Raw genomic sequence first — 13976 nt, forward strand, 5'->3', positions numbered from 1 at the left:
CAAAACTGTGATGGGTGTTTTAATCTATGTCTGCTCTGAGGAAAAAAAGCAGAAGTGAGAGGACAGTGCCTTGGGAAACTGAGCTTTCTACCTCGCTGATGCTGCATTTTGCTCTGTTAACTGCTACTACTACCTTCTGTAGTGTGTGTGTGTGTGTGTGTGTGTGTGTGTGTGTGTGTGTGTGTGTTTGTTTTAGGAACCCGAAAATCCATCTGCCTACTTTCTACGTAATACCATTTTGTGTGCAGTCACCCCGTGATCGCATTTATCAAACGCCTTTTCAAAGTCTGTGTTTATCACATCTGTTGTTATCTTCCAACGCCTCTGTAATGCTGTCATAGTGGTAGAAGTCTGGAAGGGCAAGGGCCTGGTAGGGTAGGAGCCTGACAAGGTAGGAGTCTAGTATGGTGGAAGCCTGGTAGGATAGAGGCATGGCTTACATTAATGACCTTGATGAGGGAATTACAAGTGACATGAGTAAATTTGCTGATACAAAAATAGGCCGCATGATTCATTCTGAGGAAGATAACAATGAACTCCAGGAGGATTTGGACAAATTAATGTCTTGGCCTGAAAAGTAGCAGACGAAGTTCAATGTGGACAAGTGTACAGTTCTAGTCCTTGGGAATGAAAATAACCCTCGAAGTTATAAACTAGGTGAAGTAGAGTTTGATCATACAGAATGTGAAAGACTTGGGAGTCATGGTAAGCAGAAACCTCAAGCCAAGAGAACAGTGCCTAAGTGTGCGCAATAAGGCTAACAGATTACTAGGATTTATTTCAAGACGTATAACTAATAGGAGTCCAAAAGTTATTTTACAGCTCTATATATTACTAGTGAAGCCTCACTTGGATTATGTCGCTCAGTTTTGGTCTCCTTACTACAGGATGGATATAAATTCATTGAAGAAATACAGAGAAGGATGACTAAAATGATTCACCGTATGAAGATAAATTTAGATCCTTGAATCTCCACTCTCTGGAGAGACGTAGAATGAGGGGAGATATCATTTAAGTGTACAAGTGGATGACGGACGTAAACAAAGAAGATATTAATAAAATACTGAGGATGGAAATAAATGGTATCAAAATATGTGTTTATATTTCCAAAATACTGAGGATATCGACTCGGGTAAGAACCAGGTATAACGGTTTTAAGTTGGATAAATTTAGATTTAGAAAGGGCATAGGCAAGTACTGGTTTTCAAATGAGTGGTCGAGGCGTGTGATTGGTGTCGTGCGTCCGGGGGTAAATTCTTGGGTAGCTTTGGGAAGGGATAGTTTTTTATAAGGACCTGCCTTGTATGGGCCAGTAAGCCTTCTGCAGTGTTCCTCCATTCTTATGTTAGGAAGATGTACGTTACCAGCACTACTCTGGGGTTGCCAGCTACCCCCAGCGCTAAAGAAACATCGGAGATATCACAGGCAGGCATCACACATCACGTGATCATGATTACGGTGATGTGATCTGCATATCCAACAACATATGCAAAAGGTGAGCTTTTAGGACACTAGCAGGTAATTTAATTTGTGTAGTAGAAAAGCTCAAACAGCTAGACGAATTATCACAGCTTCAAGAATAGGTAGGACAAAGCCAGCGAGGCCAGAACCCAATAAATGTCGGCTTAACAGGAAGAGTAAGAAACCGGAATGACCACATAAACACTACTTAGTGTACACATCTCAACCAAGACACCTGCCCTACTCTTGTACACCTCAACCAAGACACCTGCCCTACTCTTGTACACCTCAACCAAGACACCTGCCCTACTCTTGTACACCTCAACCAAGACACCTGCCCTACTCTTGTACACCTCAACCAAGACACCTGCCCTACTCTTGTACACCTCAACCAAGACACCTGCCCTACTCTTGTACACCTCAACCAAGACACCTGCCCTACTCTTGTACACCTCAACCAAGACACCTGCCCTACTCTTGTACACCTCAACCAAGACACCTGCCCTACTCTTGTACACCTCAACCAAGACACCTGCCCTACTCTTGTACACCTCAACCAAGACACCTGCCCTACTCTTGTACACCTCAACCAAGACACCTGCCCTACTCTTGTACACCTCAACCAAGACACCCGCCCTACTCTTGTACACCTCAACCAAGACACCTGCCCTACTCTTGTACACTTCAACCAAGACACCTGCCCTACTCTTGTACACTTCAACCAAGACACCTGCCCTACTCTTGTACACCTCAACCAAGACACCTGCCCTACTCTTGTACACCTCAACCAAGACACCTGCCCTACTCTTGTACACCTCAACCAAGACACCTGCCCTACTCTTGTACACTTCAACCAAGACACCTGCCCTACTCTTGTACACTTCAACCAAGACACCTGCCCTACTCTTGTACACCTCAACCAAGACACCTGCCCTACTCTTGTACACCTCAACCAAGACACCTGCTCTACTCTTGTACACCTCAGTCAAGACACCTGCTCTATTCTTGTACACCTCAGTCAAGACACCTGCTCTACTCTTGTACACCTCAGTCAAGACACCTGCTCTACTCTTGTACACCTCAGTCAAGACACCTGCTCTATTCTTGTACACCTCAGTCAAGACACCTGCTCTACTCTTGTACACCTCAGTCAAGACACCTGCTCTACTCTTGTACACCTCAGTCAAGACACCTGCTCTACTCTTGTACACCTCAGTCAAGACACCTGCTCTACTCATGTACACCTCAGTCAAGACACCTGCTCTATTCTTGTACACCTCAGTCAAGACACCTGCTATACTCTTGTACACCTCAGTCAAGACACCTGCTCTATTCTTGTACACCTCAGTCAAGACACCTGCTCTATTCTTGTACACCTCAGTCAAGACACCTGCTCTACTCTTGTACACCTCAGTCAAGACACCTGCTCTACTCTTGTACACCTCAGTCAAGACACCTGCTCTACTCTTGTACACCTCAGTCAAGACACCTGCTCTACTCTTGTACACCTCAGTCAAGACACCTGCTCTACTCTTGTACACCTCAGTCAAGACACTTGCTCTACTCTCAGTACATGTCAATGACTGATAAAGTTGTGTTGCTTACTGATAGGTTAACCAGACAGCCGCAGCAGTACCACAAACAACAGAATCGATGTCAGCAACATCAACAGCAGCAGCGGCACCAGCAATACAACAGCAGCAGCAGTAGCAGCAGCAGCAGCAGCAGCGGCGGCACCAGCAAAAACAACAACAACAGCAGCAGCAGCAGCAGCAGCAGCAGAAGCTTCACGTGTGCGTGCACGCGCGCGCAACCCCCCCCCCCCACACACACACAGTCAAGGGAACAAATGAGGTATACAGATATTAAGAAGTATTTCTTTCCACTTGCGGTGGTAGAAAAGTCAAATAATTTAGAAGAGGAAGTGAAGGTGAACGCCATACACAGTTTCAAGAGTAATATGATAAGACTCAAGAGGCCAGAAGTGTCCGAGACTCGACCCCCTTAAGCACAATTGGTTAAGTGCACACATTCTCTTAGACTATCTTATCGCTTGTTTCTGGGTATTCCCGTGACCCGTCCACCACCCTCACCCCTCACACTACCCAGAGAACACCGCGCAACTATCCCCTCACTGCTTTATCCACGTCTCTGGCTCTCATCCAGACCTCACTCTTCACTCACTACTTTAATCTTTATCTGCAAGTTTATTCTTTACCTACAAGCTAACTCTTGTTCCCACAGTTTAGTCGTCTGTGTACTTGTCTTACACAAGTTCTGCCTCACACGCTGCCACCAAGAAGTGTTAACATGTGCGCCCCTAGACTCTTCAATCTGCTACCTCCTTCAACGAGGGTAACTTCATGTTGATCAAAGGTTCTTGATCCAAGTGACTGTGATAACCTTTCTTTCTTATCAAACCTGATCACCTTCCATTTCCCAGGCAGCCTACGGCTCCTGCGGGTTTAGCGCGCCCCGTGACTACAAAAATAATCTACCCACTACCAATAGATACGGGAAATATGGCGGGAAACATAGCCAGGTTGTGATGGTTGTGAGAATCTTGCAAGTGCTAGCACCAACAGTCTGGTGAACCAGGCGGTCAACAAGGAAGTCTGACCTCAGACCGGGCTGCAGGGATACAACTCTTGACATAACTGACGCGTACACCTCATGAACTCTCTTGTGAGTACATGAGATGTACATTAGAAAGTACATCATACATTACACGAGACAGTACAAGAGACAGTACACGAGACAGTACACGAGACAGTACACGAGACAGTACACGAGACAGTACACGAGACAGTACAAGAGACAGTACACGAGACAGTACACGAGACAGTACACGAGACAGTACACGAGACAGTACAAGAGACAGTACACGAGACAGTACACGAGACAGTACACGAGACAGTACACGAGACAGTACACGAGACAGTACAAGAGACAGTACAAGAGACAGTACACGAGACAGTACACGAGACAGTACAAGAGACAGTACACGAGACAGTACAAGAGACAGTACACGAGACAGTACACGAGACAGTACACGAGACAGTACACGAGACAGTACACGAGACAGTACAAGAGACAGTACAAGAGACAGTACAAGAGAGTACAAGAGACAGTACAAGAGACAGTACACGAGACAGTACAAGAGAGTACAAGAGACAGTACAAGAGACAGTACACGAGACAGTACAAGAGACAGTACAAGACAGTACACGAGACAGTACATGAGACAGTACAACAGTACAAGAGACAGTGCAAGAGACAGTACATGAGACAGTACATGAGACAGTACAAAAGACAGTACATGAGACAGTACGAGACAGTACAAGAGACAGTACAAGAGACAGTACAAGAGACAGTACATGAGACAGTACATGAGACAGTACAAGAGACGGTACAAGAGACAGTACAAGAGACAGTACAAGAGAGTACAAGAGACAGTACAAGAGACAGTACACGAGACAGTACAAGAGACAGTACAAGACAGTACACGAGACAGTACACGAGACAGTACACGAGACAGTACACGAGACAGTACACGAGACAGTACACGAGACAGTACAAGAGACAGTACAAGAGACAGTACAAGAGAGTACAAGAGACAGTACAAGAGACAGTACACGAGACAGTACAAGAGACAGTACAAGACAGTACACGAGACAGTACACGAGACAGTACACGAGACAGTACACGAGACAGTACACGAGACAGTACAAGAGACAGTACAAGAGACAGTACAAGAGAGTACAAGAGACAGTACACGAGACAGTACACGAGACAGTACACGAGACAGTACACGAGACAGTACACGAGACAGTACACGAGACAGTACACGAGACAGTACAAGAGACAGTACAAGAGAGTACAAGAGACAGTACAAGAGACAGTACACGAGACAGTACAAGAGACAGTACAAGACAGTACACGAGACAGTACACGAGACAGTACACGAGACAGTACACGAGACAGTACACGAGACAGTACACGAGACAGTACACGAGACAGTACAAGAGACAGTACAAGAGACAGTACAAGAGACAGTACACGAGACAGTACACGAGACAGTACATGAGACAGTACAACAGTACAAGAGACAGTGCAAGAGACAGTACATGAGACAGTACATGAGACAGTACAAAAGACAGTACATGAGACAGTACGAGACAGTACAAGAGACAGTACAAGAGACAGTACAAGAGACAGTACATGAGACAGTACATGAGACAGTACAAGAGACGGTACAAGAGACAGTACGAGACAGTACAAGAGACAGTACATGAGACAGTACATGAGACAGTACATGAGACAGTACATGAGACAGTACATGAGACAGTACATGAGACAGTACAAGAGACAGTACATGAGACAGTACATGTGACAGCTAGGGAAAACTAAAGACAGATGAGCCACAGATAAGTTAGATAGTATTTATCTTGTCTCACTCTTTCCTCCACTCCCTCCCTCTCCTCCACTCCCTCCCTCTCCTCCACTCCCTCCCTCTCCTCCAATATTTCTTACACAGGTGTAAGAAATATTCCCACACATCACACCAGACACTAGAATCATACACAACATCCTATACTATAATCAACACAACATTCCACACCAGAATCATCACACCACACACCAGAATCATCACACCACACACCAGAATCATCACACCACACACCAGAATCATCACACCACACACCAGAATCATCACACCACACACCAGAATCATCACCCACAAGGTTCATATTGTCCATCCTTGCTCCAGCCAGTAATATTAACTCAATACTTAATGTATTAATGAATTACTACTCCGCCTCAACTCCCAACGGCTATCAATCACTCAACAGCACCTAATTAACCTTAAAATCATCAATAACATGACACCCCTACACACCCACGTAGTCAATCACGACGTAACACACTAATAACACATAATTGCTAGACGAGTGACTGTTAAGCAGCAGTCAATCATCTGGCACAAGTACTGACTGCTGCTGGCCAGATAAAAACATCTGGTAACCATCACATCTTAATTAATCTTTGATACGTTAGAGCAGGCATTAGTTACCTCTGCTGAGGCAGCAGTGTTACTGCTATAGATGGAGGGAAGGATGGAGGGAGGGAGAGAAGGATGGAGGGAGAGTAGGAAGGATGGAGGGAGAGAATGAAGGATGGAGGGAGAGTAGGAAGGATGGAGGGAGAGTAGGGAGGATGGAGGGAGAGTAGGAAGGATGGAGGGAGAGAATGAAGGATGGAGGGAGAGTAGGAAGGATGGAGGAAGGGAGGGAGAGAATGAAGGATGGAGGAAGGGAAGGATGGAGGGAGGGAGAGAATGAAGGATGGAGGAAGGGAAGGATGGAGGGAGGGGAGGGAGGGGAGGGAGGGGAGGGAGGGGAGGGAGGGGGGAGAGAGAGAGAGAGAGAGAGGGAGACAGAGAGAGAGAGAGAGAGAGAGAGAGAGAGAGAGAGAGAGAGAGAGAGAGAGAGAGGGTGACACACTTCACCTCAGCAAACAGAGGATTGCACAAGGGCAGTGTGTACTTAGCTGCTCAAAGAGATGGTAAACATTTTCCGAGGATGGTTATCTCGTATAATTACCTCAATGTAGCATTCAGGTGTATGAGCGAGACCTTAAAGTGGCTCTTCCTCGTAAAATATGATGACATCATGTGTCATTATGGCATTGACACTTCAATACGGAGCCATAAGGTGAAATGCGCGCGCGCACATACACACACACACACACACACACACACACACACACACACACACACACACACACACACACACACAAACACTCCAATACACACACGAACACCCCCTCTCCCACACACCCCACCACTATAAACTACAGACAACTGGCCAAGTGTCTTAGACAACTGGTACCTAAATAACCAGCCAACCAGTACGGTAACTTCACACCCAAGCTACACTCTAGTCAAGTGTAGTGACTAACAACTAGCTGACCTGCTTTCTTCTGCTACCTATTTTACTTTCTATTGCTTCCTGCTAGCCGCTACTCTCTCTCATAATAAACCATGTGCTATACATCTTTCCCACATCTCCTCTCACCCCTAAAACGCGCGCACACACACACACACACACACACACACACACACACACACACACACACACACACACACACACACACACACACACACATACATACATACATACATTCATTCATTCATTCATTCTCGACACTGTACACTCTGTATGTCAGACCCATATTGGAGTATGCAGCAACAGTATGGAACCCACACCTGGTCAAACACGTCAAGAAATTTGAGAAAGTGCAAAAGTTTGTAACAAGACTAGTCCCAGAGCTAAGGGGTATGTCCTACGAGGAGATATTAAGGGAACGCAACCTGACGACACTGGAGGACAGGAGGTATAGGGAGGACATGATAACGACATATAAAATACTAAGAGGAATTGACTAGGTGGATAGGGACAGGATGTTTCAGAGATGTGACACAGCAACAAGGGGTCATAACTGAAAGTTGAAAACTTAGATGAGTCACAAGGATGTTAGGAAGTACTTCTTCAAAGAGTTGTCAGGCCGTGGAACAGTCTGGAGAGTGATGTAGTAGAGGCAGGTACCATACATAGCTTTAAGGAGAGGTATGATAACGCTCATGGAGCAGGGAGTGGACCTAGGAGTGGACCTAGTAGCGGACAGTAAAGAGGCGGGGCCAGGAGCCATGAATCGACCCCCGACTCCACAAATAAGTGAGTACACACACACACACCGGACAGGCCAAGTGTCTTACCGACAAGTCTCTTTGCGAAAATGGTAACTAACAGTATTAGTCATAACTCGTACAACAGCACCCGCAACACAATGTTACCTTCAACCTCACTGTACCCGTAACACATGTTATCTTCAACACAACAGTACCCACAACACAACGTTACCTTCAACCTCACTGTACCACCTACTGATGCCAATAACAAAATCCCCCCAACAAACACAGAATACAACCTCGTTCATATTTGCTAATATACAGGGCCTTAAGCCATCCACCAACAACAAAATACCTTTTATCAGTGGACTTCTAGAGGAGTCTAATGCAATGTTTGCAGCCTTCACAGAGACTCGCACAAAAGATCACTTTGACAGTGAAATATGGATAAGTGGTTACAACCTTTTTAGATGCGACAGAAAAAAACAGGCAACAAGGGGGGGGGTTGGCCTGTATGTCAAAGAGTCCCTTATCTGCACGAAGTTGCTGAACACCACAAATGAGGTAGTTGAAGTTCTATCAATAAAGATCGAGAACCAAAACCTAGTCATTGTGGTTGTATACAAGCCACCAGATGCAACCTCACAACAGTTCAAGGAACAGCTACTGAAAATTGATTACTGTTTGGAAAACCTTCCAGCTCCATCCCCAAACATCTTACTGCTTGGTGATTTCAACCTAAGGCATACAAAATGGAAGAATGTAGCAAATAATGTTATAGCTGAAACAATCCCCGGAGGTAGCGCAGATGAAAGGTCACACACACATGAGCTACTAAGTCTCTGCGAAAAACACACCTTAAGCCAGCAGATAGTGGAGCCAACAAGAGTAGAAAACACACTTGACCTTATCTTCACAAATAATGAGGACCTGATAAGAGACATAAGAATATCAAAAACAACTAATTCCGATCACAACCTAATCGAAGTCCAGACGTACATGCATAGGGGTCCTGATCAGCAGAATGCATGTACCTGTGAAGGTGTCTTCACAAAATACAACTTCAACAACAAGAACATCAACTGGGACCAGGTAAACCATGTCCTAAACGAAACATGTTGGGAAGATGTCTTAAATGACATGGATCCAAACCAGTGCCTTGAAAGGATCAACTTCCTGGTAGCCGAAGCATGCTCTAGGCATATTCCTCTAAGAAAGAAGAAGAGCAGGAGTAAACTGGAGAGAAAAAGACGCTCCCTCTACAGAAGACGACGAAGAGTCACTGAGCTCCTCAGGAGTGCTAGAACATCTGATACACGAAAGGAGGCGCTGGCCAGGGAAGTGGAAACTATCGAACTTAAGCTAAATGACTCTTACAGGAACCAGGAGAGGCAGGAGGAGCTTAAGCTATTAGTGAAATTGAAAGAAATTCAAAATATTTCTTTTCATATGCCAAAAACAAGGCAAATACCACATCTAGTATCGGGCCCTTACTCAGACAGGATGGGACTTACACAGATGACAACAAGGAAATGAGTGAAATATTGAAATCCCAGTACGACTCTGTGTTTAGTGAACCACTAATCGGTCTGAGGATCGACGACCCAAATGATTTCTTCATGAATGAGCCTCAAAACTCCATAAATGTATGCCAGATTTCCGACATTACCCTAACTCCGATAGATTTCGAAAAAGCCATTGACAACATGCCTATGCACTCAGCCCCGGGCCCAGACTCATGGAACTCTGTTTTCATTAAGAACTGCAAGAAACCCCTCTCGCGTGCCCTAAGTACACTATGGAGGAGGAGCTTGGACATGGGTGAAATTCCACAGTCACTTAAAACAACGGATATAGCCCCACTCCATAAAGGTGGCAGCAAAGCATTAGCTAAGAACTATAGACCAATAGCTCTGACGTCCCACATCATAAAAATCTTTGAAAGAGTGCTAAGAAGCAGGATTGCAAATCACCTGGATTCCCAAAATCTGCACAATCCAGGGCAACATGGGTTCAGGGCAAGTCGCTCCTGCCTCTCACAACTACTGGATCACTATGACATGGCCTTGGATGCACTGGAAGAAAATCAGAATGCAGATGTAATATACACAGACTTTGCAAAAGCATTTGACAAATGCGATCATGGCGTAATAGCCCATAAAATACGTGCTAAAGGAATAACTGGGAAAGTGGGGAGATGGATCTTCAACTTCATAACAAATCGAACACAAAGAGTAGTGGTCAACAGAGTTAAATCGGAGGCTGCCAAGTGAAGAGCTCCGTTCCACAAGGCACAGTACTCGCCCCCATCTTATTCCTTATCCTCATATCAGACATAAACAGAGATATACACCACAGCACCGTATCATCCTTTGCGGATGATACTAGGATCTGCATGAGGCTGTCATCTGCTGAGGACGCGGTTAATCTCCAAGAAGATATAAACAAAGTTTTCCAATGGGCAACGGTAAACAATATGATGTTCAATGAGGACAAATTCCAACTACTCCGTTATGGAAAACTGGAGGAGATAATAACTAGAACAGAGTATACTACTGACTCCGGCCATACAATAGAGCGGAAAACTAATGTAAGGGACCTGGGAGTAGTAATGTCTGAGGATCTCACTTTCAAGGATCACAACAGTGCCACGATCGCACGTGCAAAGAAAATGATAGGATGGATAATGAGAACTTTCAAAACGAGAGATGCCAAGCCCATGATGATCCTTTTCAAATCACTTGTTCTCTCTAGGCTGGAATACTGCTGTACATTAACATCTCCATTCAAAGCAGGTGAAATCGCAGATCTAGAGAGTGTACAGAGATCCTTTACTGCACGTGTAAGTTCTGTCAAGCACCTTAACTACTGGGAACGCTTGGAAGCACTTGACTTGTACTCGTTGGAACGCAGGAGGGAGAGATATATCATAATCTACACTTGGAAAATCTTGAAGGAATGGTCCCAAATCTGCACACATAAATCACTCCCTACGAAAGTAAAAGACTGGGCAGGCGATGCAAAATGCCCCCAATAAAAAGTAGGGGCGCCATTGGTACACTAAGGGAAAACACCATAAGTGTCCGGGGCCCAAAACTGTTTAACAGCCTCCCATCAAGCATTAGGGGAATTGCCAATAAACCCCTGGCTGCCTTCAAGAGAGAGCTGGACAGATACCTAAAGTCAGTGCCGGATCAGCCGGGCTGTGGCTCGTACGTTGGACTGCGTGCGGCCAGCAGTAACAGCCTAGTTGATCAGGCCCTGATCCATCGGGAGGCCTGGTCATGGACCGGGCCGCGGGGGCGTTGATCCCCGGAATAACATCCAGGTAACCTCCAGGTACCCGTAACACATGTTATCTTCAACACAAGGCGAGGTTAGAACCCGCAATCAGAGTCTCAAAATTCCAGACATCCTAACGCGATGGTCTGGAGTTTTGAGACACACTCAGTACCCACAACACAATGTTACCCTCAACCTCACTGTACCCGTAACACATGTTATCTTCAACACAACAGTACCCACAACACATGTTATCTTCAACACAACAGTACCCACAACACATGTTATCTTCAACACAACAGTACCCACAACACATGTTATCTTCAACACAACAGTACCCACAACACATGTTATCTTCAACACAACAGTACCCACAACACATGTTATCTTCAACACAACAGTACCCACAACACATGTTATCTTCAACACAACAGTACCCACAACACATGTTATCTTCAACACAACAGTACCCACAACACATGTTATCTTCAACACAACAGTACCCACAACACATGTTATCTTCAACACAACAGTACCCACAACACATGTTATCTTCAACACAACAGTACCCGCAACACAACAATACTGGCAACATAAAGCAATATCAACAACATACAACGTTACATTCAACACAAGATGATCACAAGGTCGATAATAGTAAGACGCACACGAGTATAGTGCTAACAACGTTGTATCACAGCACTGTTTACAATGTTCTGTGTAAACTACACCATGTTTACAATGTTCTGTGTAAACTACACCATGTTTACAATGTTCTGTGTCAACTATACAGTATTTACAATGTTCTGTGTAAACTACACAATGTTCACTATTAACAAGTCTATGGGCAGATCATACAATGTACACTGTGTCAGGAGATTCTGGTGAGAGACGTGTGGAGTGCGAGGCAGCTGGTGGTGAGAGAGGTGAGAGACAGGTGTTGTGTCTCAGTGGAGGGCAGCAGCAGTCAACTGTCCTGAAGAGGCACAGAGCTCAGGAAGTATTATCATTCAACTCCTCCCTCCTTCCCTCCCTGCCTCTCTCCCCCGTCTACTCGCCTCAAACTCCGTCAATCCACCCTGCCTCCCTTACCACATCTATTCTCCCCACTCCCAATCCTGCCCTAATCTGTTTCCTTTCCATTCTTCTCAGACTCTTTCTCCTTCCTATTTTTTTTTTTTGCCTCCTTGTCCATGCTGGTCCCCCTTCCTTTCCCTTGCTTATCGTTTAACCCTTTCCTCTTCGTCTTTTTTTTTCAATCTTGTGTCTCCCCTTGTATCATATTACTTCCATTTCTCCTTCCCCTCTCTTTATCCTTGCTTGCCGCTTGTTCTCATCTTCTCCCTTTCAATCTCTTTCCAGTCTCATCCTCTTATTCTTGCCTCACCTCTCTTCCTTCAGCCTCGACTCCTTCCCTCCCACGGGATGAGTATCACACACTCCTTCACACGTACGCAATAATGGCAAGCTTCCATATCATCACAATCTGTGTCCCAACCTTCCACAGTTAAGCTTTAAATCTTCCACAGTCAAGTTTCAAAATTTGTACATATAACGAACAAAGCTTCCGTAATGTGAGGCTCATACTCTCCAGTTATGGGAGAAGGGGAAAGAGGGTAGGGGGGCTCAAGTTTATACAGGTGGTGTTGCAATATTACACACAAAGATTCGAAGCTTCTAGAAGTAAAGCTCGAACCTTCCAGATGTAAAATTTAAAACGTCTGCAAATAAAGTTGGAATCTTACTGTACATGTGAGAGATTCTCGACTTCATGTACGGCTCCAAGCTTCCATAAAAGAAATTTAAGCAACAAACAGTGACCAGAAATACAATATATACATTGAGAGGTGTATTACTCTCGGTGACGGAATATATACATTGAGTGGTTTATTACTCTCAGTGACGGAATATACACACTGAGAGATGTATTTCTCTCAGTGACACTATATATACATTGAAATGTGTATTTCTCTCGGTGTATATATGACGATAGCTTACTTTAATCCTTATTTTAGGTATTCAGGTATTCATGTCTGGTGGCGAAAACGTTACTATGAAGCCATAATGACGCCAATGTTGTCTCAGTACCTGCTACAGCCAGGGAGTGTTGTCTCAGTACCTGCTACAGCCAGGGAGTGTTGTCTCAGTACCTGCTACAGCCAGGGAGTGTAGTCTCAGTACCTGCTACAGCCAGGGAGTGTAGTCTCAGTACCTGCTACACCCTGGGAGTGTAGTCTCAGTACCTGCTACAGCCAGGGAGTGTAGTCTCAGTACCTGCTACAGCCAGGGAGTGTAGTCTCAGTACCTGCTACAGCCAGGGAGTGTAGTCTCAGTACCTGCTACAGCCAGGGAGTGTAGTCTCAGTACCTGCTACAGCCAGGGAGTGTAGTCTCAGTACCTGCTACAGCCAGGGAGTGTAGTCTCAGTACCTGCTACACCCTGGGAGTGTAGTCTCAGTACCTGCTACAGCCAGGGAGTGTAGTCTCAGTACCTGCTACAGCCAGGGAGTGTAGTCTCAGTACCTGCTACAGCCAGGGAGTGTA

General features: G+C 45.2%; 1 protein-coding gene across 9 annotated transcripts in view; it reads right to left on the minus strand.

Moving 5' to 3' along the window:
* The window catches only part of LOC128699201 (adenosylhomocysteinase-like 1), a 562478-nt gene that overhangs the window by 126041 nt on the left and 422461 nt on the right, over positions 1 to 13976 (minus strand). For 2 of the 9 annotated variants that reach the window (XM_053791786.2, XM_070096727.1), the window contains exon 1: positions 12292 to 12438. The exons of 6 other annotated variants lie outside the window; for them this stretch is intronic. The gene's annotated coding sequence lies outside the window, so the exon portion shown is untranslated. Of the gene's footprint in view, positions 1 to 12291; positions 12439 to 13976 lie in introns of those variants that run through there. One more of the 9 variants, XM_053791788.2, reaches the window with a different exon arrangement.

The sequence above is a fragment of the Cherax quadricarinatus genome, chromosome 54, assembly GCF_038502225.1.
Source record: "Cherax quadricarinatus isolate ZL_2023a chromosome 54, ASM3850222v1, whole genome shotgun sequence".
Classification (NCBI taxonomy): Eukaryota; Metazoa; Arthropoda; class Malacostraca; order Decapoda; family Parastacidae; genus Cherax; species Cherax quadricarinatus.